The following is a 6,580-nucleotide window of genomic DNA, read 5'->3' as shown; positions in this document are numbered from 1 at the left end:
CATGTTGTCAGTAGAACAAGCAAAGGTTGTCTTGTGTCAAAAGTTGGAGCCCAGCCTCATGTCGGAAATAGAGTCAAAGCATGTCATAAATGAGAGTCCTGGCCATTATTCAAGGTGTTCATTGCGTGTTGTAAATAGTAAGTATATCATTTACGGCTCCTTTTACTGGCTGTAAAAGAGGATTCGGACCATTATTCATGGCATGCAATACATGCTGTAAATAGAACACCTTTTTACGAGACACTTATGCGTCATGAAAACTGAAGATGCATCAAATTTGAGCCACGTTTAGCGTGCCGTATTTGTCCTTTTTTTTATATACATATTGACTGAATGCTCTTATTATTAGGCCCCGTTTGGGATTGTTGTGAAGAACCCAAAAGCCGCTGTGGATGACAATTTTCAATCACCCACAACAGTTTTGGTGTTTGGTAAAAAAATGAAAAAATGCTTTGCCCCACAATTCTCAACTCCCCACAGCAAAAATAGAAAGCAAGTTTGTAGGTGCTTTTGAAAGCTGCAGTGAATTACAGCAACAATGAAAATTTTATTTTACCCATAATACCCTAATTTTAGTAATTATAAATAGCCAAAACAATTTTACATTACAATTTACCAAACACCTTCATATTGCTTTTTGTACTCACAACACTTTTGAAAATATAGTTTACCAAACACTCAACTGCTTTACTTCACAGCTGCTTTACTTCACAGTTGTTTTTTCTCACAGAAATCTCAAACTAAGCCTTAATCCCTAATCCATTTGCATTTAACATTATATCTATATCATTAATTTGGTCCCTTTGGAATTTAATTGGGATAAAGAAAAAGTATAACAAACTAAATGTAAAATAATAACATGATTGAAACTACATATCATATTTCATCATTAATTTGCAAGTAGAAATCACAATTCAAAGTGTTGGGACATGATAATGCATAATTACAATATCTGCAAGGCATAATGCATATAAATCACTTAACAAGCCCAAGGAACAAAATCCAATCTCTAACACGTACATCATAAAGCAATACAAAAACACTCCCATTTATCTTAAATATAATCAAAAAAATAAAACCTTTGTTAATTGCATGAATACTGATATCTTCATCAAAGTTGCACCAATATCCCATGCATGCTTGTACCCTGTAAAATAAAACACCAACCATATATATACATCAACCTCACAAACAAAATATGTGTCTACTCACAATCCAAATCCTTATAATTAGGGGTGGGCATTTAAACCGCGAACCGAGCACACCGAACCAAACCGGGGGTTAAAAAACCGTAAAAACCGTGTTGACCAAAACCGGTCAAAGATTGGACCGAATTGGACCGGACCGGTCCTATACGGTTCCGGTTCCGGTTTTGCTTTCCTTGAAGCCGGGCCGGACCGAACCGTATGTGTATAAACATATATATTTATACCATTTTATATTTTTATACACTTTTTTAGCACATTTTTATACACATTTTTATACACTTTTTTACACACATTTATATATATTTTAGATAATAAAATTAATATTAACCTAGCTATATTTTAGACCCTAAAATATATTTTATATATATCCCTATATGGCCTATATAGTATATTATATATATATATATAGTACTATATAGTATATAGTTTATAATACTATAGTATATCCTAACTTATAATTTGTTTATATATATTATTGTTTACTATAAGACTATACCCTATACCCTAAATGGCCTATGGCCCCTATACTCTAAACCCCAATTGAAACCCTCAAACCCCAATTAGATTAGTTAATTACAAATTACCAATTTAAACCCCAATTGAAACCCTCAAACCCCAATTAGATTAGTCAATTACAAATTACCAATTTAAACCCCAATTGAAACCCTCAAACCCCAATTAGATTAGTCAATTACAAATTACCAATTTAAACCCCAATTGAAACCCTCAAACCCCAATTAGATTAGTCAATTACAAATTACCAATTTAAACCCCAATTAGATTAGTCAATTACAAATTACCAATTTAAACCCCATTTGAAACACTAATTATATATTTGATAGTACTATATAGTATATAATTTATAATACTATAGTATATCCTAACTTATAATTTTTTTATGTATATGTTTACTACAAGACTATACCCTAAATACCCTATACTCTAAATCCCAATTGAAACCCCAATTGAAACCCTCAAACCCCAATTAGATTAGTCAATTACAAATTACCAACTTAAACCTTAATTGAAATATTAATTATATATTTGATAGTACCCATATAATATATAGTTTATAATATTATAGTACATCCTAACTTATAATTTTTGTATGTATATGTTTATAAGTTTATTATAAGACTATATCATATACCCTAAATACCTTATACTCTAAACCCCAATTAAAACACCAAAATTAAATGAAACCCCAATTGAAAATTGAAACCCCAAAATCAAATGAAACCCTCAAAAAGTCAAACCCTAATTACTAATTAGATTAGTCAATTAGCAATTTACCCATTTGGCCATTTAGGCAATTACCCTACCCAATTACGGATTAACCCGGTCCCCAACCCTAAAGCCCCAATTCGATTTCTGTCTCACGCAGCCAATCTCACTCAGTCACTCTCATCTCAGTCTCTGCCTCTCCTCTCTCACGCAGCCAAATCTCTGCTCTGTCTCTCACTCTCAGCTCTCACACTCGATCTCAGGTAACCATCTCTCTCACTCTCATGATCTCATCTCGCATCTCTCATGATCTCATCTAGTCATCTCTGTCTCTCATCTCTCATTCTCACTCGCGAATCGCAGTCATCTAATTCAACCACTCAAGAGCCGTTCCGGTACATCTCGTCGGCGTCGTCGCAGCGTGAGAGCTGATCTCGTCGGCGTCGTCGCAGCGAATCAAAAGCCGTTCCGGTACATCTCGTCGGCGTCGTCTCAGGTAACCATCTCTCTCACTCTCATCTCTCATCTCGCGTCTCTCTCTGTCAGTCTATCATCTCTCACTCTCTCATCTTGTCATCTCTTTGCAATTTGGGGTTTGATTTCGGGTTTGGGTTTATATTAAGGTTATTCTGTAATTTTTGTGCAATTTTTTTGTTCTTCCTTGCAATTTCGATTTTAAATTAGGGTTTATAGTTAATGACTTAATGTGGGGTTTGATTTCGGGTTAGGGTTTACATTAGGGTTATTCTATAATTTTTGTGCAAATTTGTGGTTCTTCCTTGCAATTTTGATTTTCAATTAGGGTTTATAGTTAATTTGGGGTTTGATTTCGGGTTAGGGTTTACATTAGGGTTATTCTGTAATTTATGTGCAATTTTGTGGTTCTTCCTTGCAATTTCAATTTTAAATTAGGGTTTATAGTTAATTTGGGGTTTGAAACTTTGAACTACATATGCAGGTTCTGGATTTTGTACTACATTTGGGGATTCAATTGCTGAGCAGTGAGCAGCCTGAGCTACATTTTGGGTACTTGGGCAATGGGCAGTTTTGTGAGGTACATTACTACATTTAGTTTATTTTGGCAAATTAGCATGATGGTTGTGAACTTGTGAATGAGGGCTGCTGAAAATTGGGGTTTCTGTTTAGTGTTTAAGACTTAGGAGGGATGGACCCCCTATCACAAGGTACCCCTAGTAGCTTCTCCTCCGCCTCTGCCTCTTCACCAACACCAACACCATCACCATCACCATTACAAACACCATCACCATCACCATTACAAACACCATCACCAACACCAACACCATCACAAACACCAACACCAACAGCAGCTGCAGCACCTACCCAACCTCCACCTAGTGGTGCAAGGCCACCACTACCACCATCAACTGGTTCAAGGAAACCAGTCAAGGAAAGAGCCCCCATTTGGGAACACTTTGAGAGATATGAGGTTGTGGCTGAGATTACCAAAGCAGATGGAACTAAAGCTCAAACCATAAAAAAGAAAGCTAGGTGCAAGTATTGCAAAGTTGAATATGCTGCTGACCCATCTTTTAATGGTACCTCCAGCTTGAATAAACACATAGAGCGTCTTTGTAAGGCCTACCCGGGGAGATTGAAAGACAAAACGCAAAAGACATTGTCTTTTGACCAAACATTAGGCAATTTAGTGGCTAGGGGGTCTAGTAAAGATGATTGTCTCAAGGCTTGTGTGGAAATGGTGATCATGGATGAGTTACCTTTTAGCTTTGTTGAAGGTAAAGGGTTTAGGAGATTTTGCAATGTTGCTTGCCCCATTTTCCAAGTCCCATCCCGTAGGACCCTTGTTAGGCATTTCTTGGCCTTGTATGATGAAATGAAGGAAAATTTGAAGAAGGATCTATCCTCACATAGGGTATGCCTCACAACCGACACTTGGACTAGTTGTCAAAACATTAACTATATGGCCATCACTGCCCATTTTATAGATAGTGAATGGAAGCTACACAAAAGGATTTTGAACTTTAGAGTGATAGCTAATCACAAGGGGAATTCAATTGGGAAGCTTCTAGAACAATGTTTGCGAGAATGGGGTGTGGAGAAGGTTCTTACCATCTTAGCAGATAATGCCTCTTCAAACACTGTGGCAATTGAATATCTAAAGGGCAAGATGAAGGGATGGACAAATGCTAATATGGTTTTGGGGGGGAAGTACATGCATGTGAGGTGTTGTGCTCACATTGTGAATTTGATAGTTGGGGAAGGATTGAAGAAACTAGAGAAGTCAATCCTAGCCATTAGGAATGCAGTGAAATATGTTAGATCCTCACCTCAAAGGTTGGCTAATTTCAAGACTTGTGTGGAGGTAGAGACAATTCCATGCAAGGGTCTTGTGGTGTTGGATGTCCCAACTAGGTGGAATTCTACCTATATGATGTTAGAATCTGCTTTGAAGTTTCAAAAGGCTTTTGATAGGTTGGGAGACAATGAAGAGCACAATGCATACTTGAGTTGGTTTGGTGAAGATGAAGAAGGGGTTTCCAATGTTAGGAAAAGGGTAGGACTACCAAATGGGAATGATTGGGTCAATGCCACTGTTTTTGTGAACTTCTTGAAGGTCTTTTATGACATGACCTTGAAAATGAGTTTGACTACACAACCCGCTGTCCATGAAACCTTCCACGATTTAATTTCCATTGAATATGAAATTAAATGTTTAGGGTTTAGTGATGAAGATATGTCTTTTGATGGTTTTGATGATTCGGAGGCACAAGTGGTGTTGAATGAAATGTCCATAGGCATGATGCAGAAATTTCAGAAGTATTGGGGGGATCTTGACAAGATCAACCAATTTTTGATGGTTGCACTTGTCCTTGACCCTAGATACAAATTGGGAAACTTGGCATACATGCTCAAAAAGTGTTGTTTGGATGTACAATATGCCACCAAGAAGAAAGAAGAGATCAAAGCCTTACTCATCAAATTGTTTGATGAGTATGCTGCACCAAACTCCCAAAGTCAAGGTTCTAGTAGTAGTGGGCTGACTGGTCCTACTTCCTCAAGTGCCACTACTAGTACTTCGACAACTTATAAGGCACTTAGAGGGGGAAGAAAAAGGCAAGAATTGCTTGGGGAATGGTTGGAGGAAGCTGAAGCAAGTCATGTAGTGATTTTGGAGCATGAGGTGGATAGGTACATCATGGATCCTATTGAAAAAGGCAATCCTAACTCTGAATTTGACATTCTTCAATGGTGGAAGTACAATGGGGTTAAATACCCTACTTTGGCCCTAATTGCAAAGGATATCCTTGCAATTCCAGTTTCTACAATGGCTTCAGAGGGTTGTTTTAGCACGGGAGGGAGGGTAGTTAATCCATTTCGTGCTTCGTTGACTCCAAAGATGGTGGAGGCTCTTATTTGTTGTAAAAATTGGTTGAGATCCGATGATATCTCTTCTGTACTGTATGATCCATCCATTGAAGAAATGGAGTTTTATGAAGCACTTGAAGCTGGTATAATTTTTTGTTATAACTTAGTTTATTGTATTATACTTTCTTAGATTGAAAACTGAATTGTGCATCTTTTGATTTGTTTTATAGAATACATGTCTTTAGCCACTTCAAAGAAAACAGCCTCTGCTGTTCAGTGTTGAGTAGGCAGCCTAAATGGTAAGTTTTTTTACTTCCACAAGTTGAATTCCATTGTTTAGTTGCCTAGTTATTAATTTATAGTGTTTGATGGCTGCTGGCAGGGGTATTCTGGTGTATTTGATGGCTGCTGGCAGGGGTATTCTGGTGTATTTGATGGCTGCTGGCAGGGGTTTTATGGTGTATTTGATGGCTGCTGGCAAGGGTTATTTGAAGACAATGAGTGATTTCTGGTGTTTGTTGGCTGGGGGATATGAAATGTTGTAATTATTGATTAATGGGTTGTTTTGATCCATATTGTGAATCCTCTTTACATATCTGTATGCTGTATAAGCAAATTTGTGTTTTATTGTGTTGTGCTGTGTCAAATTACAGGGTATGTTTGACTGTAGACCATAATATGTCTGGCAGGCCCTTAGCTGCTATTCATGGTCTAGTTTTTGGTTACCAATTTGATTTGCTAGCTTGTGGCTTTGTTTTCTCTTGGATTTTAATTTTTTGTCGTTTCTTGAAATGTGGTGCAGT

At 37.2% G+C, this 6,580-nt stretch overlaps 1 long non-coding RNA gene across 1 annotated transcript; it reads left to right on the top strand.

Annotated features, from left to right (window-relative positions):
• The first annotated feature begins 5,860 nt into the window (after positions 1-5,860).
• Positions 5,861-6,374, top strand: LOC147299770 (uncharacterized). The gene is made up of 3 exons (XR_015120029.1): positions 5,861-5,920; positions 6,008-6,076; positions 6,193-6,374. It is a non-coding gene; the product is annotated as an uncharacterized LOC147299770 (long non-coding RNA).
• Positions 6,375-6,580: the final 206 nt, after the last annotated feature.

This window comes from Dryas octopetala, chromosome 1 (assembly GCF_963921425.1).
Source record: "Dryas octopetala chromosome 1, drDryOcto1.1, whole genome shotgun sequence".
Lineage (NCBI taxonomy): Eukaryota > Viridiplantae > Streptophyta > Magnoliopsida > Rosales > Rosaceae > Dryas > Dryas octopetala.
The sequence above is the reverse complement of the archived record's forward strand: the minus strand, read 5'-3'. Positions and strand labels throughout refer to the sequence as shown.